The sequence below is a fragment of the Marmota marmota genome, unplaced genomic scaffold (assembly GCF_001458135.2).
Source record: "Marmota marmota marmota unplaced genomic scaffold, marMar, whole genome shotgun sequence".
In the NCBI taxonomy this organism is placed as follows: Eukaryota; Metazoa; Chordata; class Mammalia; order Rodentia; family Sciuridae; genus Marmota; species Marmota marmota.
In genome coordinates, this window is record NW_026000153.1 from 4,575,992 (window position 1) to 4,596,829 (window position 20,838).

The following is a 20,838-nucleotide window of genomic DNA, read 5'->3' on the forward strand; positions in this document are numbered from 1 at the left end:
CCCGTACTGGGGATTGAACCCAAGGGCACTCTACCTATTTTGATACAGGATATCACTAAGTTACCAAGCTAGTCTCAAACTTGCCATCCTCCTGCCTTAGCTTTCGAGCAACTGGGATTCTTACAGGAGATGTAGATCAGTGGTAGAGCACCCCTAAGTTCAATCCCCAGCACCACGAAAAGAACAACAAAAAAATAATATTCTTTGACTTATCACAATATCATTATCACATAATTCAAAAAATATTGATATTTCTTTGTTAGAGTCTGTAAACAAGTCAAAATAACACCTGGCATTTTGCCAGGGGAATGTTAGAGTTGTAAACAAGTCTGGATGGTGCCTGGCAAAATGCCAGAGGGAGTGGTTTGAGAAGTAACAAAACCGAGCCATTAAGTGTAGAGATTCCTGATTGGTTGACTGATGTATCTAGTTTATGCTAATTAGATAAGCTGTGTGGAATGTATAAATACTGCTCCTGTCCTGCAATAAACGGCTTCCACTCCTGCTGTATCAACGTACACAAGTTATTCGTCACCCCCCCGGTTATTTTGCTGCAGCTGGACTGCGGCATTTCTTTGAAAACATTCTGTAGTGTTCAGCTTCCCAGATTGACTCATATACAGTTGGTTCTCGGTATCCCTGGGTTCTGCATATATTGATTCAACCAATTGATGATCCAAAATATTCAGAGGAAAAATGTGCCTGTACTGAATATATGAAGACCCTTTTTTTCTTGTCAGATTCCATAAACAATAAAACACAACACCTATTTACATTATAGTATGTATCATAAGTCATCTGGAGATCATTTAAAGCATATAGGAAGGGACAGGAATGTAGCTCAGTGGTAGTGTACTTACCTAGTCTGCATGAGGTCTTGGATTCCATCCCCAACACTGTCCCCCCAAACCCTTTAATATATACAAAAGGTTATGTGTAGGTTACATGCCAATAATATGCCATTTTATATAAGGGACTTGAGCATCTGAGGATTTTGGTACCCTTGAGGAGTCAGGGAACTAATTCTCTATGGATACGGAGGGGTGACTCTATTTTGTTAAAGTCAATGTTTAACTAAGGTTATCTGAAATGTCTGAAAAATATCAAGAATTATAGTGTTGCTGGAATAACAGAGCTCAATTCCAAGTCTCTCAGTCTCAGAGGAACAAAAGTAGAAGCAGAATCAAGATGTCATGGGGCTGGGATTGTAGCTCAGTGGTAGAGTGCTTGCCTAGCACATGCAAGACACTGGGTTTGATCCTCAGTACCACATAAAAATAAATAAATAAAATAAAGGTATTGTGTAAAAAAAATACCTAAAAAAAAAAAGAATCAAGATGTCAATTCAAGTAAATAGGAGATGGTGAGCAATGGTTATCAGGATGCAATGAACAGGCTGATGCTAGCTGCCCAGAGGTGCACAAGCTGCTGTTTCCATGAGAAGTGTAATCCTGTGGGTCCAGGAGATGAGACTGCTCCACTGCTGAGATCTTTGGATTCTCTTGCTCCCAACATTCCTTAAAATGACCAGAAGAGAAAATACTCATCTTTATATAGCAGTTCCTAATTCTTACAGTAACCCTGCAAGATGATAATTGTCATTTTTATCTTGATTTGTCTTTATTTCTTAAAATGCCAGTAGATTGACAAGATGTGCAAATACATTTGAATAATACTACATGTATAACTGGTTTTGCCCTCTTAAAATTTTAAAGGAACATGAGATAAATGTATCTGGAAAAAGTAACTAAATAGTTTTTAACTTTCTGTTCTCTGGGTTTCTTTTGTATCTAGAGAACAATAATAAATTAGTTACTTTATTTTAAAAATGTTTTTATTGCTGAATTATAGTTATACATAATGGTGAGGTTCATTTTAACATAATCATACATGCATGGAATATCATTTGCTCCATTTCAGTCCCTACTACTTTCTTTTTCACTCTCTTCATCCCTCCCCCTGTTTCCCCTTCCTCTACTCTACCAGTTTTCCTTCTTTCATTTATTGTTTTTTTCTAAATAGTGCTTTATAGATACACATAAAGGTGGAATTCACTATGATATATTCACGTATGTGATAATTCTCATTTATAAAAGATAAAACAGGTTTAGAGAGGTCATCTGGGATGGTGTGGAGAATCTATTTGAGCTCTGATTTACCTGGCTCCAAAACTAGTCTCACTTTTGGATATTATGTCATTTATCTATTTGTTTGTTTTCTTCCTCTCCCACTATGAGGGGTAGGACCTTGTCTGTTTCATTCACTGTGATTTTGGGTCTAGAAAAGTGCCTGGTACATACAAAGGAGAAACTAAAAATAGTACATGTTATATGAGATTGAATTTCAAAGGAAATGCTTTTGCAGGGATTGACTATAATTATTTGCATTTCCATGGCTCAATATGAAATTCTGTACCCCTCTCTACTTTCTCCAATTCTTTCTAGATCCATAGCTCTGAGATGTCATGGAATGTCATCTGAATTGGGCCTGATGAAGATACTTCAGGAATGATTTCAAATGAGATACTGTTTTATACCTCCTAGATTAGTGAAACATAAGATCTGATAATATCAAGTGCTGGTAGATGTGTAGATTAAAAGGAACTCTTACATACAGCTGTGAGGATATGAATTGATAAAACCGCTTTAGGAAAGCTTGATGCTACCATGTAAAGTTGACCTTCCACATATCCTAAGACTCAACAATTCCATTGCTAGCCTTATTTCTAGAAAACTCTTGTACTTGTTCACTAGACCACACTTGCACAGGGGTATCATTCATAATGGCAAAAATAAAATCAATAAAAAATATCCAAATAAACAAACAAACAAATAAACCACAAATCTGTAAGCAACCCAAATTTCCAGGGATAGAAAAATAAATTCATAATCATGCTCTGATTACACAGTGTAACTTTATACAGCAATGGAAATAAATGTGTGAACTAGAGTTACAAACAGCAACATAGATGGATCTTAAAATCATTTTTTTTTGGATGAAAAAAATCAAGTTACTGAAGACTACAGTAGATATATAATTTTTATAAAACACCAAGCAAGGAAAATGAAGCAATACAAAGTTTAAATATATGTGTATTTGCTAACACCACTTTTTAAAAGCATGGGGAAAATTAACAAAAATAACTAAGATTGTAGTTATCTCTGAAGAGGAAGCAGAAGAAGAAGGCAGGAGAGGAACATACAAATAGGTAGATGAAAAAATTTGATACTGTTCTAATTCTTCTTAAGTTTGACTGCTGTGTTCAAGACTGTAATTTTATTATAACACTACAGAGCTCAGATGTAACTTATGTGGCTTCTTTTGAATGTATCTGACATCCAGTAAGATGGTAAGCCAGCCAGGCTACCATGGAGCCATTCGTGAAGCATCATGGCTGCCATCCTTGAGGCCATCTGCTGGCTGCTGGCAGGAGTATACTTTTGGCATCTGGAAGCTGTTGTTTACTGCATCTTGGGTGCCAAGAGGTGAGCTGACTCCCACAAGTGAGAAATGAAAGACTCATTCAAGCTCGGAACTCCCAAGTACACACCCAGTAATTATGCACCTGAGAGTAGACTGTATTCAGGGGAAGCATAATTTACTTGTATTTAAACTTTCCTTTACTGTCTGACAACATGGTGATTCTACGGAGAGGTACCAGGGATTCAAATGTGTTCTTTTATAAACATTTTTCTTCATGCTTCTTGTACTGCATAAAGCTGCCAAAGATCACACCTTGGGTTCACTTAGCCTTCCCACAGACACAGAGACACACACATTCTCCATTGCACATATGGAATTAAAGCATCTGTTCTCACTTGGCCTCAATTGAGGAAAGTCACAAATTTCATCAATCTTTCTATTATAGTTTCAGGAGTTCCTGGAACTCTTGACATCTGTAAATGGGTAACTTCATTAATTCTAATTAAGTGTCAGAAATGAACATCGAAAACATACAGAGAGTCATTTTCCTTAATAAGGAATATTAACAACATGTGATCTTAGCTGTGTGAAAAGATGGCACTTGTGCTGGAGTCTAAGATGTTGGATTGTTTTAGAGAGTAGTAAAAGAACCCTGAAAAAGGTTCTTTTTAATGATAAGTTTTATTTGATAAAAATCTATGATTACTCTCCTCAAAATGAAAACAAAGATTTATAAGTCATTCAGAAGAGTTGATCAATCTAAAAAGTAATTTTGATACCCTTGATTTTGGTTTATATTATCCAAATGTTTTTTATGAAATTAAAACATTTGGATAATATAATGAATCAGATAAATTGCTATATCTCTACTTCCTTCAAATTGGACACAGTGTCAATAATTGATTCAGGTCACAAGATAATTAATCTTTCAAATTAAAAAAAATACTTTTTAATAAAATGATTAAAGAAGGCTGGACTGGGGATGTAGCTCAGCAGTAGAGTGTTAGCCTAGCATACATGAGGCCCTGAGTTTGATTCTTGGCACAAGCACACACACACACACACACACAGAAAAGCTGCATATGTGTTACATGAGCAAACATTCACACTCATATACACATACATACAGAAAATGTATTTTTTAAAAATATTTTTAGATGTTGATGGACCTTTATTTTATTCATTTATTTATATGTGGTGCTGAGAATTTAACCCAATGCCTCACACGTTAGGCAAGCACTCTGCCACTGAGCCCCAGCCTCAGCCCCAGAAAATGTATTAAAAAAAGTATTGCCTCAGAATATGTAGCAGTGGATTCATAAAATAGATTTTAAAAAAAAACATTTATTTTTTAGGTGTAGATGGACACAACACAATGCCTTTATTTTTATGTGGTGCTGAGGATCGAACCTGGGCCCCACTCGTGCTAGGCAAGTGCTCTACCGCTGAGCCACAATCCCAGACCTATAAAATAGACTTTTGAAAATGATTTTCTGTTACATTAATTCACAAGTTTTAAAAATTATGATCATCATTAAAGAAATGTATATTATACAGATCATGAAGGGCGTGTGTTATTTTGTAACTTAAGGGTCTGGTCACTATTCTGGAACTTATGTAATTATTAGTCTTTCTCTATTTTTAGGTAACATAATGATGTATTCATGTATTCACTGACTTTGCTAGGGCTGCAGCCATGAGGAAAAAATATATAATCTTCTACCTCCTAGAAACTTTGCTCTAGTGATAGAGAAAGATATTAATTATCACAAAATGAAATAATAAATATACAAGGTGGGCAAAGAAAAGGCAAACAGTGCTAGAAGATTATAATGGAGGGAATATACTTTACTTAGGGTCTTCAGCGGCTTCTCTGAGGAAAACAGTCTTTAACGTGAGGAAAGCCAGGTATGTAAAATCAACTATTCTAATCCCATTTTCATTAGAATTCTTTTTAGTGCCTGGTATCTTGCTAATATTATTGTGTGATTACTCTCAAATCTGTATGGTTAATTATAAACAAATTCACAAAAATCAATTACTTACTATGTTAAGGGTGGTATAAAGCTGGACATGGTGGTGCTCACCTGCAATCCCAGCTACTCTGGAGAAGGCAAGAGGATCACAAGTTGGAGGCCAGCCTCAGAAACTAAGCAAGACGCTGTCTGAAAATAAAAGGGGCTCGAATGTAGCTCAGTGGTAGAGCAATACTGGGTTCAATTCCCAGTATTGTCTTCCCCCAAAAAAAGATGGTATGAAAAAGTACTAAAATAATTAAAGTCTTTAATGAGTTTCCTTAGTAGGGGGGAGTGCCCAATATGATATGAAACAAAATTTGCTAAGCACAATAAGAGATACACAAGACAGAGCATAAAAGAAGGAAAGTAGATTCTAAAACATTTTCACTGAGCTCATGGCACATATCTTGGACCTTGCAGTATAAATGAGAGTTTGAGGATAGACATGGAGAAAAAAGCATTTTCTTTACAGATGGGAAAATATGAAACAAGGTCTATAGAGATTATGATGTGTAAGAGGAAGTGGTGAGAGTTAAGGCTGAACAGTTAGATTGAAATCAGACTGATACTCGCTGATCACTGTGCTGAGGTATTTGTGCTGGCTTCTCACAGGAGTGGATAATAGTTATTAAACATGGGCATCAATCAGCCCTGCTCAGCTCTCCCCGTAATGTGGCTCTGAGCCAAGGAAATAATTAATTCGAATATCCCCTGTCCATATCTGTTCCTTAAGCTGGTTAAAGTGAGATGGGCAAATAGCATGAATTTTGGAGAAATAGAGAAACTGTGTTCATCAGGTCAGAGAACTTCTATTTATATGCTATGCCCTGCACTTCATAGAAGTCTAACTGTTCCCATATTTATCTTCTGAATCACTAGGTAGAAGCTGGGCAATAAAAGAAGACCCAAAGCCTGTATCTTTTTTTTTTAATTATATTCTTTTTTTTTTAATCTCAAAAAAGCACCAAATAGGCATAGCCAAATACAATGTGTCTTATTGGATCTTAGCTGGTTAAAAAAAAAAAGTGGTACAAAAGACATTTTTAGGATGTCTGGGGAAATCTGATACAAGAAAATATTTGGGAACTATTTTCTGATATGTGTGCAAATAACTTTCAAATATTCAGGAAAAATATGTACAAGGATACAAAGGTAAAGAACATCATAATTGCGGAATTTGGAAACATAATATCCAGGTACTCATTTTAATATTCTTTTAACTTTTTTATATGTTTGAAATAGTTCATAATGAAAGGTTGAGGAGGTTTCTCGTTTAAAAAACATCAGTCGGTGTTCTTAATGTCTAGTAGACCAACCAACCAACTCCAACTAATTAAGGAAAAAGGTCTTTAATAAAAAGATTGGATGGCTCACAGGTCCTCTGGGAAGGCAATTCCTATGAAGAACTATCCACCCTGTCCTTACTGACCACATAGCTGTTTCTGCTGACACCACTGATGTTGCAATTGCTGCCATGTCTTCGTCTGCAGACCCAATATTAGCTGCCGGCACGCTGCTGCCTCTACTGGGCCAGAATGCCTTTGGTAAGCACCTGACTGATGGAGCCCAAGCCCAGATGACAAGGAAGTCTGAAAAAACACTCTCCTAATTTCCATTTCTATAGTAGAACGAATGCATGGTCTGCTTCATAAGGTGAGGGATTCCCCAAATATACCAAGGTAGTTCAGATGTTGACTAAGAATAAGAATAAAGGTCAACTACTTCTGTAATGGATATAGAAATATATATTACTGAAGATGAAAGTTATGGCCTTTCCAGAGGATGTCACAATTTGATATATAGACATATATTCTTTCATATATATGTAAAAGAGATAGATATAAATAAATAAGTATTGAAAATACATATTTTTGGGCTGGGGATGTGGCTCAAGTGGTAACGTGCTCGCCTGGCATGTGCGGGGCGCTGGATTAAATCCTCAGCACCACATAAAAATAAAATAAAGATGTTGTGTCCATCGAAAACTAAAAAAAATAAATATTAAAAAATTCTCTCTCTCTTTCTTTAAAAAAATTTTTAAAAAGAAAATACATATTTTTTACATAAGCAAAAATAATAGTACTAGCTAAAATTTACTGAACAATAGCTATATACAAAATTCCACTGTAAAATATGCTTATGTGAATTAGCATTTTTTTTTTGTACTGGGCACTGAACCCAGAGGCACTTTACCACTGAGCTATATCCCCAATCCTTTTCATTTTTTTTTTTTTTAATTTTGAGACAGGGTCTTGCTAAATTGCTGAGGCTGGCCTTAAACTTGTGATCCTCCTGCCTCAGCCTCCTGAGTCTTTGAGATTATGGATCTGCACCACCACATCTAGATGAATTATCTTAATGTTGACAACAACCTTTTGGGATAGATAATAATATTATCATTCTCATTTCCTATGAGGAAACTGAAGTTCTGAAGGTTAAGTAAATATTTAAGGTATCCAAGTTTCCAGGACTAGTAAGTGGTGGAGCCAGGATTATTAGTAGAGCCTATGCTCTTTAAACATTGCCTCTCTAATACCTATTGTTCTACTGTTTTCTTTATTTACTTAATAATATGATTGCTTGTCTACTTCAATCTTTTAATGGCTTCATAATATGGGCATATCATAATTAATCTAGCCATTCTTGTATTGATCAACATTTAGCTTGTCCAATTTTTTCTTATTCAAAACATTATAGTCTCTAAGACATTATCTTTCCATACATGCTTAAGTATTTCCAAGAGTCCTAGGCATTTGCCAATTCAAATGGTACAACATCTTAAATGTTCTGCTAAATAATCTTCTAAAAATTTTTGTTATCAATTTATATCCCACATCTCTAACTGAGTAGGAAACATTTCATTGTGATTATAATTTACATTTCCCTGATTATTAGTCTACTCAGCATCTTTTCATGTGTTCATTGGCCATTTGTATTTTTCCTTATATAAATTACCCTTTTATATTTTTTAATCTATTTTCTTCAGTGTTTAGTCTTTTTCTTGATTTAAGGGTGTTCTCATGTAAAATTCTCTTTTTCTGTCACATATGTTATTGATAATTAACTTTATGTAAACTGAGAAAAAAGGAACTTTAAAAGCAATGGAGGTGCATGCAGCTCAGTGATACAGAATTTAACTGGTATTCACAAAGCTCTGCTTCCATCCAGCACCAAAAAAAAAAAAAAAGCAATGGAAAATGTTGGGTGTGTATACGTGCAGAGGGTGGGGTGGGTATACTTCTATGTAATTAAAATAATTCAATGTGGGGAAAATCTGAACAAGGTCTACAGTCTAGTTAACAGTGTTGTGCTTATGTCAATTTCCTTGCTTTGATAATATAGTACAGTTAAAATGTTACGGGGGGGGGGGGGGAAGCTCTGTGTATTGGTTTCCTAGGCTGCTGTGATAAATTACCACAAACTAGGAAGCCCAAAACAGCATAAAAGTGGTGCCGCCTCACAATTCTGGAGGACAGAATTCCAAAGTTCAGAACTGTGAGAAGGATCTCTGAAGAATCTAAAGGAGGATCCTCCCTTGCCTCTCTCCAGTGCTATTGGTTCTCAGCAACCCTTGGTGCTTCTGGGCTTATAGATACACCACTCTAGGGTGTGCCTCCACGATCACAAGGCATTCATTGTCAGTATGTCTGTTTCCAAAGTTCCTTCTTCTTACAAGATGTTAGTCATTGGATTTTGGATCCACCTTAGTCCAGTGTGACTTCATTTCAACTTGATTACTTCTGAAAAAGACCCTATTTCCTGATAAGGTCACATTCACAGGCACTTGGAATTAGACCTGTAACATAGTTTTGTGGGGACACAATTCCACTCACAACACTGGGCGAAAGTATGGGGAACTCTCGATACAAATTTTCTGCAACTTTCTGTAAGTCTGTAATTACTTTAAAATGAAAAGTTGAGAGGCTGGGGTTGTGGCTCAGTGATAGAGCGCTTACCTAGCATGCATGAGGCACTGGGTTCAATCCTCAGCACCACATAAATGTAAAATAAAGATATTGTATCCACATAAAACTTAAGAATAAATATTTTAAAAATAAAATAAAATAAAAAGTTGAAAAAATGTCTATCTGGAAAAATATAATAAAATTATTAACAGTGGCTATCTCTTTAGAAGAGTTCACATTTTATTTAGCACAGTTCAGTACAGTACAGCTTGGATTTCTTTGGAAATATGGTAAATGACTTTTGCAATTAATTTTAAAATGAAAAAAATACAGAAACATGGTGATCCTTCATTACAGTGCTAATGCTTAGCCTTTTGGAAGGATCTCCAATAGTAACACAAAGGGATGGTTTGAAATGAGAAGCTGAGAGACTAGATAAGAAATGTGTTTATTTATCAAGATGAGGAAAGAACCCCAGTGCTAACTGATGGGGAGTGGCAAAGAGGGGTGACTGTGAAAAAGTAGTATGCATAGATTTGGTGACTGATTAGATACAGTGGAAGAGAGAAGAGTTAAGGAAAAAACTCCAGGTTCTTGACTAGAGAGACTGGGACCTTGGTGCTACATTTACTGGGGCTTTTCGCTGATCATTCTCCATTTGCTGCACTCAGAGCCACTCTCTGCCCTTTATCTTACTGCTTTATGCCCCAGGAAGCTGATTTCTATGGATCAAATCCTTGAGCTCCTTTGATCTCTGGCTTCAAGGTGGATTTGGCCAATGGGTGCTATGAGCAAGACATCAGGGAGAAAGGCCAGAGTTCGGTCATGACTATGATCACAGCTTTTGTCATATTCAGGTCATAAATTCATCCCCTTGACTGCTTAAACCTTCCAATAAGAGAACCCTTATTGGATCTCTTGAACAGTTCCCTCATTGAACTTTTATCAGTGACTTCTTGTTTGTGTGTCATCGATTTCCTGCCAGGACCTTGCTTGGTCTGGAAGGTGAATACAGATAAAATATGAGATAAGAGGTGAAGGAAGGATGGGAAATTCTTTTTTAAAAAAAAATGATGGATTTAAGATATGCATGTGACATCTAAGTAGTAAAGTTTATGTAATACTTATGTCAGGAAAAAAGCCACTGCTGGATATATACCTCTGGTAGGTATTACAAAGTTGATAATCCTTTATCCAAAGTGCTTGAGACTAGAAGTGTTTCAGATTTAGGAATTTTTGGATTTTGGAATATTTGCATATCAGTGAGATATCTTGGAGAGGGGATCCACAGCTAAGCACAACATTCATTTATGTTTCATATACAAGCCTGAAGGTAATTTTATAAATATTTTTAGCGTACCTTCTTTTTGGCTGAGACTCAACACATGAGATCAGAGGTGGAATTTTCCACTTGTGATGTCACATTGGCACTCAAAAAGTTTCTGATTTTGGAGTGCTTCAGATTTTAGATTTTTGGATTAGGGAAGCTGTAACAAAAGTATTAATATATTTGGCAGTTGAAAATATATAACAATAGTAATAGTTTAAAATTTTAAAGCTAAATAAACTAAAGCCTAGGCTTTGAGGAAGATCAGACTTAATAATATAACTACAAAGTTAGAATACTAAATGGAATTAAGGATTATTCAAAGAAATAAAATAGAGAGTAGTATGTGATTGTTTCACAGAGGTGGGACAGGAAAAAATTTCAAGAAGGAAAGAGTAGTCATGGTGGTGGTGCATGCCTGTAGTCTTTGCTATTCAGGAGGCAGAGATAGGAGGCTCCCAAGTTCAAGGCCAGCTTGGGCAATTTAGGGACACCCTGTCTCAAAATAAAATTTAAAAGACTTGAAGATGTAGCCTAGTGGTAGTTCACTTGCCTAGCATGTGCCAGACCCTGTGTTCAATCTCCATATTGCCAAGGGGAAAAAAAAAGGAAAGAAAGAGTGTATCAGTACTTTCAACATCTAATTGAAAAGTTTGTGGGGTAAGTTCTGAGGATTGAAGACTGGGTTAGGAAATAGAGGGTTATTGATGACTTCATTATGGGAATTCTTAGTGGACTGGTGGGGGTTGAGCAAATTGCCTGGAGTAAAGGATGAATGGTCAGCAAAAAACTGGGGAGGCAAGGATAAATGAACATGGAGCAGTACAAATTTTAGCCTACAACTCAAGTCTGTAAAGAAATACAGATTTTAATACATCCCATCAATTCTATTTCCGTTTTGAGAACCCCAATTCTAGTTTTTTTTCCAGAATTTTGGAATATTACTCATTACTAAAAAAAGAATGGAGATGTTTGGAGGCCAGGAAGGTTAGAAAGGGTGTGTGTGGTACTGCCCCAGCCAAATCTGTTTCTAGAGCTGGGGGAGAGGAAGGATGCTGCCTGTTCTCCCTCCATCTATATATCCCTTGCCCCTAGCTTCTCCTAAAGCCATTATTTTTCCTATAGCCTAAATCTCTCCATATCAGACTTTGAACTTTTGGAACCTAAAACCATAAAGATTTTCCTACTTTGTCCCTTCTCCAAGGCAACAAGCCAACTGGTTTATAGGGGAAAAGGTTGGGAGAGTTGGCAAAATGGCCAACTTTAGGGAGAAGATACAATGAAAAAATAGAATAGTATATCAAATATATTATGATGTCACATAGATTGTTCTTTAAAGAAGTCTAGTTGGGAAAGGAAGAAGAAAACTAGGAGCTAGAACAAGATATGGAGTGAGAGAAGTTTCTCCTATAATGACAGAATTTGGGCTTTAAAAGCATAGGTAGATCCTCTCCGCTGATGGTGGAAGCTTGGCATGACAGATTTTCTGCTATATGTCAGTCAATCTTATTTTGAGCCCATCATACTTGCATCAAGTCCCTCATAGTCACAGAGGTTAGTGTTGAGAATCAGTTTCTTTTCTTTTTCTTGGATAAGAGTGCGTGTTGCTGCAGGATATGGACTGTTGAGTCTGGGAAAGGTACCTGAAAGGGAGGGAAAGGTGTAGACAGGAAGAATTCAGAAAAGGAGATTTGGTCTACCCATAGATTGTCTTAGAACTTGCTATATCACACTAAATAATCTCAAAAGTCAATTTTCATAATTAACTAAAAAATATAAATCGCCTTGTAAAGATGCTCAGTCTTAGTAATCATTTCATTTTTCCTTTTGTCCTTGTTACAAAATCAGCACAGTCATAGTCTCTTCTGGGAATAAAGGCATTTCTTTCATCAATTAAACTGAATGATAAATGGCAATAAATCATTGTTCATTGAATTCTACAACCTAAACTATATGTTACGGAAGAAATTCTAGCTCCTATACATCATAATTAACATCAAATAGCAGTACAAAATTGTAGTACATCAAAAGGCTACATGGCAATAACTCTAGCTGGTCAGAAATAAATTAACTCATTAAGCTTAAGGGGAAGAAAGAAAAAATAAGACAGGTTCTACCTATGAAGCTAAAGGAAGGGTTGTATCAGTCTGGGTCCAATCAGTAGAGAGAAACCACACAGTGATTTGAAAAAGTAAAAGCTTTTTTCTTTGTTGTATCTGGCTGAGGCTAGTAGGAATAAAGGGAACTCTAAAGAATATAAGAATAGGAAATATAAGGAGCAAACACTACTTCCAGAGCTGAGATACAGTTCACAAACAAGAGTACCTCCCAGAGCTGAAATCCAAGACTTGGAGAGGGCATGTTGGGGGTCACTGAATGAAATCTCAAGGCAAAGTCCTTGTGTCACTCAGTTGGTGGACTTGACAGAAATCCACTCTCTAGAACTTGCTGGAAATTTGTCTTCTTTATCTTGCTGGAAACAGACTTTCTGGAACTTGCTGGAAATATGCACTCTGAGATTCTGGGGAAAGTTGTTCTTGGAGCTGCATTGCATTGGAGGCATGCCAACACAACGCTGCTCAGGGAGAATCAAGGATCTGTGGGAGTGGGGCTGGTTTGAGCGAGCTGCTAGGTGCTGGGTGCTGCTAGGTGCTGTGCAAAACCAGGATTGGCAATTGAAGAAGTCCCCCACAGTGCAGGAGCAGGACACTGGGAAAGCTGAGTGGGTGTAGTAGCTGAACACTGGAGAAGCAACATGTATTGCAGGAATCTGATGAGGGAGTACGCAGGAACCAGGAAGCAAATTCTTTCCTTTTGCAGGGTCCCTTCTGTACTTTTGACTAATGAAGCTCAACAATGTACCAGCTAGCAAAGGAAAAACATTTAAAGGACCAAACTGCATTTCACAGAGAAGGCAACAAGAGTGGAGTTAGAACTCTGTGCACAACATTGATAACGGGCATGACAAGCATCCTCAAGTTCCCTCTCCTCCTCCAAATATTAGGTACCTCAGGAATATTTTAATGTTTTCTGTAGTACCCTGCTTATCAATCTGGTGAATATTTGAATTTTCCAATTGTGGATAAAATTCACATTCTTTTCTATGGATCTCTTGAGTTCTAGGAAAATCATGTCAGCCTGCAGGTGAGCACCAAAGGAAGTGTATGAGCTGTGTGTGGTGGTGCACACCTGTAATCCCAGTGGCTTGGTAGGCTGAGGCAGGAGGATTGGGAGTCCAAAGCCAGTCCTTGGCAACTTAGCCAGGCCTTAAGCAACTCAGTGAGACGCAGTCTCTAAATACAATACAAAAAAGGGGCTGGGGATGTGGCTCAGTGGCTAATTGCACCTGGGTTCAATTCTTGATTTTAAAAAAAGGGAGTGCATAAATATTAAGATGGATTTATCTCTTTGGAGCACATTTTGTACTTTTATGACCTTAATGAAAGTTGTTTTGGTAAGAGGAGGCAGCATCCAGAATGAAGTGGGGTGAAATGGGTGGGAAATAATGAAGTTCAGTACAGACAATTCTTTCTAGATATGAGAAGTTTGATTGCGAAGGTGAAGACAAAAGACAGTAGCAGCTGGAGGGAAATTCATAGCAGGGGAAGTTTTAAAATGTTTAAATGAAAGAGACTTGAGCATGTTTTAGAAAACAATGGGGAAGATCCAGTGGCAATGCAGGGCTTAAATATAAAAAAGAGATCATGTATGTTCCTGAGAAGGTGGGAGGTGTTGACATCTGCGGAAATAAAACACATTTCAACTTAACTCTTTGATATAGCCTTTGTTCAAATATACTTTAAGATTATCTTAATAACATTTTCTTAATAACTTTAATTACCACTGATATACAAGTGACTCATAAAAGGAAGTTATTTAAAAAGGAACACTGAAAGGGAAGAAACTTGTTGAATTTAAGTATCTCAAAATAGCAAAGAACTATAGGGAGAGGGAATACATGCCTCTAATACCAGCTACTCTGGAGGCCAAGGAGGATCTCAAGTTTGAGGCCATCCTGAGCAATTTGGTGAGTGCCGCAGTCCGGCTGCAGCAAAATAACCGGGGGGTGACGAACTACTTGTGTACATTGATACAGCAGGAGTGGAAGCCGTTTATTGCAGGACAGGAGCAGTATTTATACATTCCACACAGCTTATCTAATTAGCATAAACTAGATACATCAGTCAGCCAATCAGGAATCTCCACACTTAATGGCTTGTTTTTGTTACTTCTCAAACCACTCCCTCTGGCATTTTGCCAGGCACCATCCAGACTTGTTTACGAACTCTAACATTCCCCTGGCAAAATGCCAGGTGTTATTTTGACTTGTTTACAGACTCTAACATTTCCCCCTTTTGTTTAATTTAAATAACGACCATAGTGGTTTTTACAGAAACACCATAAATAACCTGCTACAAACAGAAAGGGAGGATACAAAATGCCACAATACCAAGCCAATTGATGGCTCCATGCAAGAAGCCCTTGGAAAAATTATACCAGCAATGACACCGTTAGCAAAGATACCGAGTTACAATTTGTTGTAGATTACAGTTTGTTGTCTCAGTCCAGGTAAAGCAGTGTCTCAATAGATTAACTCACAGTCCAGGTAAATCACAGTCCAGGTAAGTTCTGCAGGCAGCTAGCTTAAATCACAGTCCAGGTAAGTTCTGCAGGCAGCTAGCTTGATCCGAAGTCTCGTCTGGTTCTCAGCAAAAGTCTTGTCCGGTTTTCAGCAACACTGGAAATTCTTCCACCTTGGTCTTTACCGGCACTGGGACGAAGGCAGGAACTCCGGATGGCTAAAGAAAATCCTGTAGCATTCTACTAAGAAAACAACCTTCTGAACAATTTAGTACATTATCTCAAGGTTTTTTTGCATTTGAAATAAGCATTAATAGTGCTCATTACTCATCAGCTTCCAGGTGTGGGAGAACCATTGTAGCTTAGTTATTGGCATTGAAAATGACCAAACATCAGGGACACCAGTAGCGTCTTCTGCTGGCTGTAGTGCCTGGGCAGCCCCAGATGGCCCTGGGGAGTGTCCCGGACTCAAACTGCTACTGGGCACAGGGAGCAAGAGCCTGCGAGACTGTGCCTCCAGGTCAGGTCTAGATTTGGGCTCGCGGCAGTGGAAGAGCCAGCTCCCCGGCCAGGAGGCGGGGAAGGGCCAGTCGCCGCCGCCTCTTGGAAAATCCTTGCTGCGCTGTGACCGGCTTGCACACTCGGCAGCCGCCTCTCTGCTTCACGCACCCTCCGGTAACGAAAAGTATTTAGTAATAGCCTTTTGCTGCAACTTTTTTCCTGATAATCCTTCTTCTTCTGAACTTTCTTTTTCTTTCTGACTAGAGTTCCTGGGCTCTTATCAACACATGCCCTAACTATTCTTGGTTCCACTGGGGTGCCTTCTTCCCTTAGTAATTTACTTCTCACCCCTTCCATATTTTCATCACAAAGACAATACAATACACTGAGACAAAACAAGACACAAACATACTGTATCAATCTTCTCCATTTTCTCGAAATGGCCATTTTTCCTCTCGCCCTATCTGCCTAGGGACGAGTAGATTTGCTCCCGTCCTATCTATGGACGGGCAGCTTTTTTCGTCACTTACCCCCGAGTGTCCCGGGGCTCCCCGTACGGGCCACCATCTGCCGCAGTCCGGCTGCAGCAAAATAACCGGGGGGTGACGAACTACTTGTGTACATTGATACAGCAGGAGTGGAAGCCGTTTATTGCAGGACAGGAGCAGTATTTATACATTCCACACAGCTTATCTAATTAGCATAAACTAGATACATCAGTCAGCCAATCAGGAATCTCCACACTTAATGGCTTGTTTTTGTTACTTCTCAAACCACTCCCTCTGGCATTTTGCCAGGCACCATCCAGACTTGTTTACGAACTCTAACATTCCCCTGGCAAAATGCCAGGTGTTATTTTGACTTGTTTACAGACTCTAACAGGTGAGACCCTGTATCAAAATAAAAAATAAAAGGGGGCTAAGGATATAACTCATTATATCCCTACTTGCCTAGCATGTGTGAGCCCCAGGGTTCAATCCCCAGTAACCCTCTCTGCGCACTCCCAGGCACATACATGCACACAAAGCAAAGTGCTATTACTCTTCTCATTAAGATAAAGAAAAGAGGTTAGAGAAAATCCCAGTGACCTTTAAATTGCACAAGAACAAAGAACTCTCTTAGGAACTAGTTGGGGCAAAGTTCTTACTCAAGTATAAACCCTTGCAGGTTGTTTCTTAGTATCATAAATTATAGTTTCTTCGATAATACAAGAAACTTCCCCAGACACTCAATTTTAACTTCAAAATTATTGCTAAGCATTCCAGACATAATCTTTAGTGGTAAAGCATATGACGAACACAGTCTGTAACATGTTTGTTAGAGAAAATTACACTTAATGTGCAAGTTAGGAAGTCAACAGAATTTAGGGTATTGGAAGTGAAATGTAATGGTTCAGGATAGGTATAGAATAGGGTAGGGTAATGAAATGATAGTCCATGAACTCTAAATTGGAGAGGGAGGTATTAAAAAAAGAAAGCTTATTTGATTAGAGATCCTGATGAGGCTGAAACATAGTTTTAGTGGGCATCTTTGAATAAACAAGTTAGAAGAAAAGGAGGTTGTGGCCAAAGAGTAGGATGCTTGATTTTAAAGGTGATGACAAAGCCCAAAGGGTGATCACAGAAATAATGTGAATAAAATGGAGATGAGGGATTCAAGAAATTAAAAGGCTAGAATGTTGTCTTTTTAAATTTTACCCAAGTAGAAATTGAAGGTCTTGTGATAGAGATGCATTAGGTGATAGTATTCAATAAATGAGGAAGAGTGACTTGGAGATCAGTCAAGGACAACTACAGGGAGAGAAGGTGGAGACTGAATAGCATGAAACTTTTTTTTTAAATTTATTTTTTTGTTGTAGTTTGACACAATACCTTTATTTAATTTATTTTTATTTGGTGCTGGGGATCAAACCCAGGGCCTTGCACATACTAGGCAAGTGCTCTACCACTAAGCCACAACCCCAGCCCCAAAGGGTCCATGTTTTAACAAGCATCTGGGTAGGTAATGTTTGGGAAGCAAAAAGGAGCAGGGAGTACATTGATAACATCTAACAGCAAGGTTAAATAGAAAATAACCCTGTTTTAGAGGGTTTATATTTTTTTTCTCTGCCTGTTCAAAGTCTATGATTATTTAAATTCCATCTTTAAAACCCCCTTAACAAAAAAAAGATTTTCAGATGTATTTTTTAATGAAAATCATTTATAGCAAATGTGATCTTTTATACACGACACTTCCAAGAAAATACACTGTTCCAAAAGATAACAACTCATTTGCTTGGCTTTTTCAAACCAGTGATGATATTTTTAATAAAACATGCCTATTTGAATTCATTTGTTAATTTTCAATCCATGTATGCCACCTAATTGTCCCACTTATGCTCCTTAAATTATATAATTTTGCCCAAGCAAGAGTTTCTCTACCTCTTCAACTCCTGTTAATCTTTCATATCTTAGAGAGCAGTCTCTCACAAAATCTTGCTAATTTCAAAATTATTCAGTAGTAATAATAAAGTAGAAATAATGTTTTTAAGAGTCCACTTCCTACAACTTAACAACTATACAATATTGTAATAAATATCTTAACCAGATTTTAAGCAACTTTAGGGAAGAATCCATGCTTTATTCTGTTTTTCCCAGACCACACAGTATATGAACAAAAAACACTTACCAAGGAGATGCATGGCATGACGGGAAATACATGAATTTTGGAGTCGGACTCAAATTCAAGTTGTGTTCTCTCTCCTTCTTTCTCTTTTGTGATTAACTGCAAGTTACTTAACTTCTGAGCCTATATTCCTCTACAAAATGAGGATTTTAACTTACAGGACTGCTGTGGGGAGTGGCGTCAATTAAGTACCTAGTATAGTGCCTGGAAAGCACAGTGTATTCCATAAACTGGAATTATTATTTTATGTAAGTCTTCTTCCTACCTGATTCCTTTGCCTGAGTTCCTACATTTTGATGGAGAAGTGTTCTGCTGACTTCTTTTACCTAACTTAACAGTTTAGGCCTACTCCTAAGATTGAAGTTAAATGGAAAGTGTACTGTTAAGCAGGTCTCTTCTGACTTCTCCCATCTCTGAATAATCTTACTATTCATTTTGTACTTGTTATTTCAGTTTTCAAGGATTCATTTCTTATTCCCCTTACATAAGTCTTCAAATAAAGGAACAGCATGTTTTATGATCAAATCAACATATTTTCCTAATCAAAACATCAAAGACATATATGTGGTAAGTTAGGACAACTTCCTGAAAGTATAATTGTTCTGAAAAAATTGTTGAGTTACTCAGTGATTGATTTCCCAATAATTCTTTGAACAGCTCTGTGTTCCCTTATTTACCATTCTGAACTTCCCCTAAAACATAGAAAATCAAATGTTTTATTAACATTGGTGACAAAACCTGTCCTGACCTGTTTGCCATTAAAACTTGACTTTACCTAGAGTCAAGGTGGCAAACTGGCAAAACCTGATCTGAAAAACCTGCTCTGAAATGAGACTACATGCTTCATTAATCCTACTTAGTGTGATATTTATAATTTCACCATCCCCATGTTACCTTGATTATGGGTTCTTCTCCTACGCCCTGTAGGATATCATGTAACATAAACTATAATTCTCTAAAGTCTGCAAAATTCTGAGTTCTAAAATTCATCTGGCAGAAAGATTTTGTATAGGGAATTGTGGATCTTCATCTCACTGCCATACATACAACAGACTATTTTTTAAAAAATTCAGTTAAATAACATGAGGATATATTTTATCTTTCTGGGAGAAATATGGTATAAAAATTCAAGAGACCATTATTAAAAGGAATAGAGCAAGTTAAAATTCTAAAACAAAGAGCTTCCTGGGTAAAATAAGTTCTAAAAATTCTGGAAATTAAGAATAAAAAAATATAAAAATACCTACACAAAATACATTAATCATTTCAGTTTGTACTAAACATTTTTTCTGATTTCAATAACTGAACATCAGAAACAAATCAATCAGCAAATACTAAAGACCTGTGCTATAGAAACTAGTGTCATCTCAAATATTTGGAAGCAAAGATGCAAGTACTCGGAAGAGGATTTTTTTTTATGTTATTTATTAGGTGTTTCAAGATTTAATGTGAACTAATTTATTATATTTCTTTACTGATGATATTGCAAATTTTATCAGGATTTTTTATGGCAACACAGGAATATGAAGAATTCTAATAGAAAATACTTGTTTACGTGTAGTTAGGACTCAAACTGAAAGCCTGAAACAGGAAGGTAGGATATATAACAGTCAAAAGTTATTTTAGAAATTATAATTAAATAGAAACACAGGACAAAATTCATGCACACAAGATAATGTATGTATGTGTGTATATATATATATGTGTGTGTATGTATATATATATGTATATATATATACATATACATATATATATGAATGTATATATGTGTATGTGTATGTATATATATATGTATGTGTATGTATATATATATATGTATATTATGTATATATATATATGTTAACATTTCACAGAAATGTGGTGGAAAGAAACCACTGGCGGACTGAGGGGAATAGAATCAGGGTATGAGAATATAAAAGCTTAGCTTCCAAGAGAAACAGGTTTTTACAATGAAGAAACACATCGTGGTTCAAAAAAGCACAAGACAGCCAGGAGCTGGGAGAAAGCTTTGGTGTTCTCTGGCTATTTCCTTATCTATAAAACAGGCGACTTAGGTTTGTATGATACAGGCAGTGACAAGGTAGTGTCCTACAAGCCTATGGGCGACCCTTTCCACCTCGCTAGTAAGTTACTTTAAGTTTAAAAGGATCCTGTTTTGTTGCGAATAGGTCACTGACAGAAAGGCCAAGGCCAAAGGAAGGAGAGTAGCAGCCGCAAGGGACAAAAGGTACTGAAGGGCCTGCTGAGGGTCCGGAGATACCAGGCCAAGGAGGCCGGGCGCAAGGAACTGGAGGTGGGGGGCGTTGCGGCAGGCTGGGCGGGCCAAGCTTGCATGGCGCCGGCGGCGGAAGGGGCTGCCCCGTGGGCGGAAGTGACGTGGCGCCGGCTTTCGGCTCTGAGGGGAACTGTAGCCGGTGGG

General features: G+C 37.4%; 1 long non-coding RNA gene across 1 annotated transcript in view; it reads left to right on the plus strand.

Annotated features, from left to right (window-relative positions):
* LOC125611512 overlaps positions 1 to 20,838 on the plus strand; it is a 26,289-nt gene that overhangs the window by 777 nt on the left and 4,674 nt on the right. Inside the window, exon 2 of the long non-coding RNA XR_007341681.1 lies at positions 4,990 to 4,994. This is a non-coding gene — a long non-coding RNA (uncharacterized LOC125611512). The remainder of the gene's footprint in view (positions 1 to 4,989; positions 4,995 to 20,838) is intronic.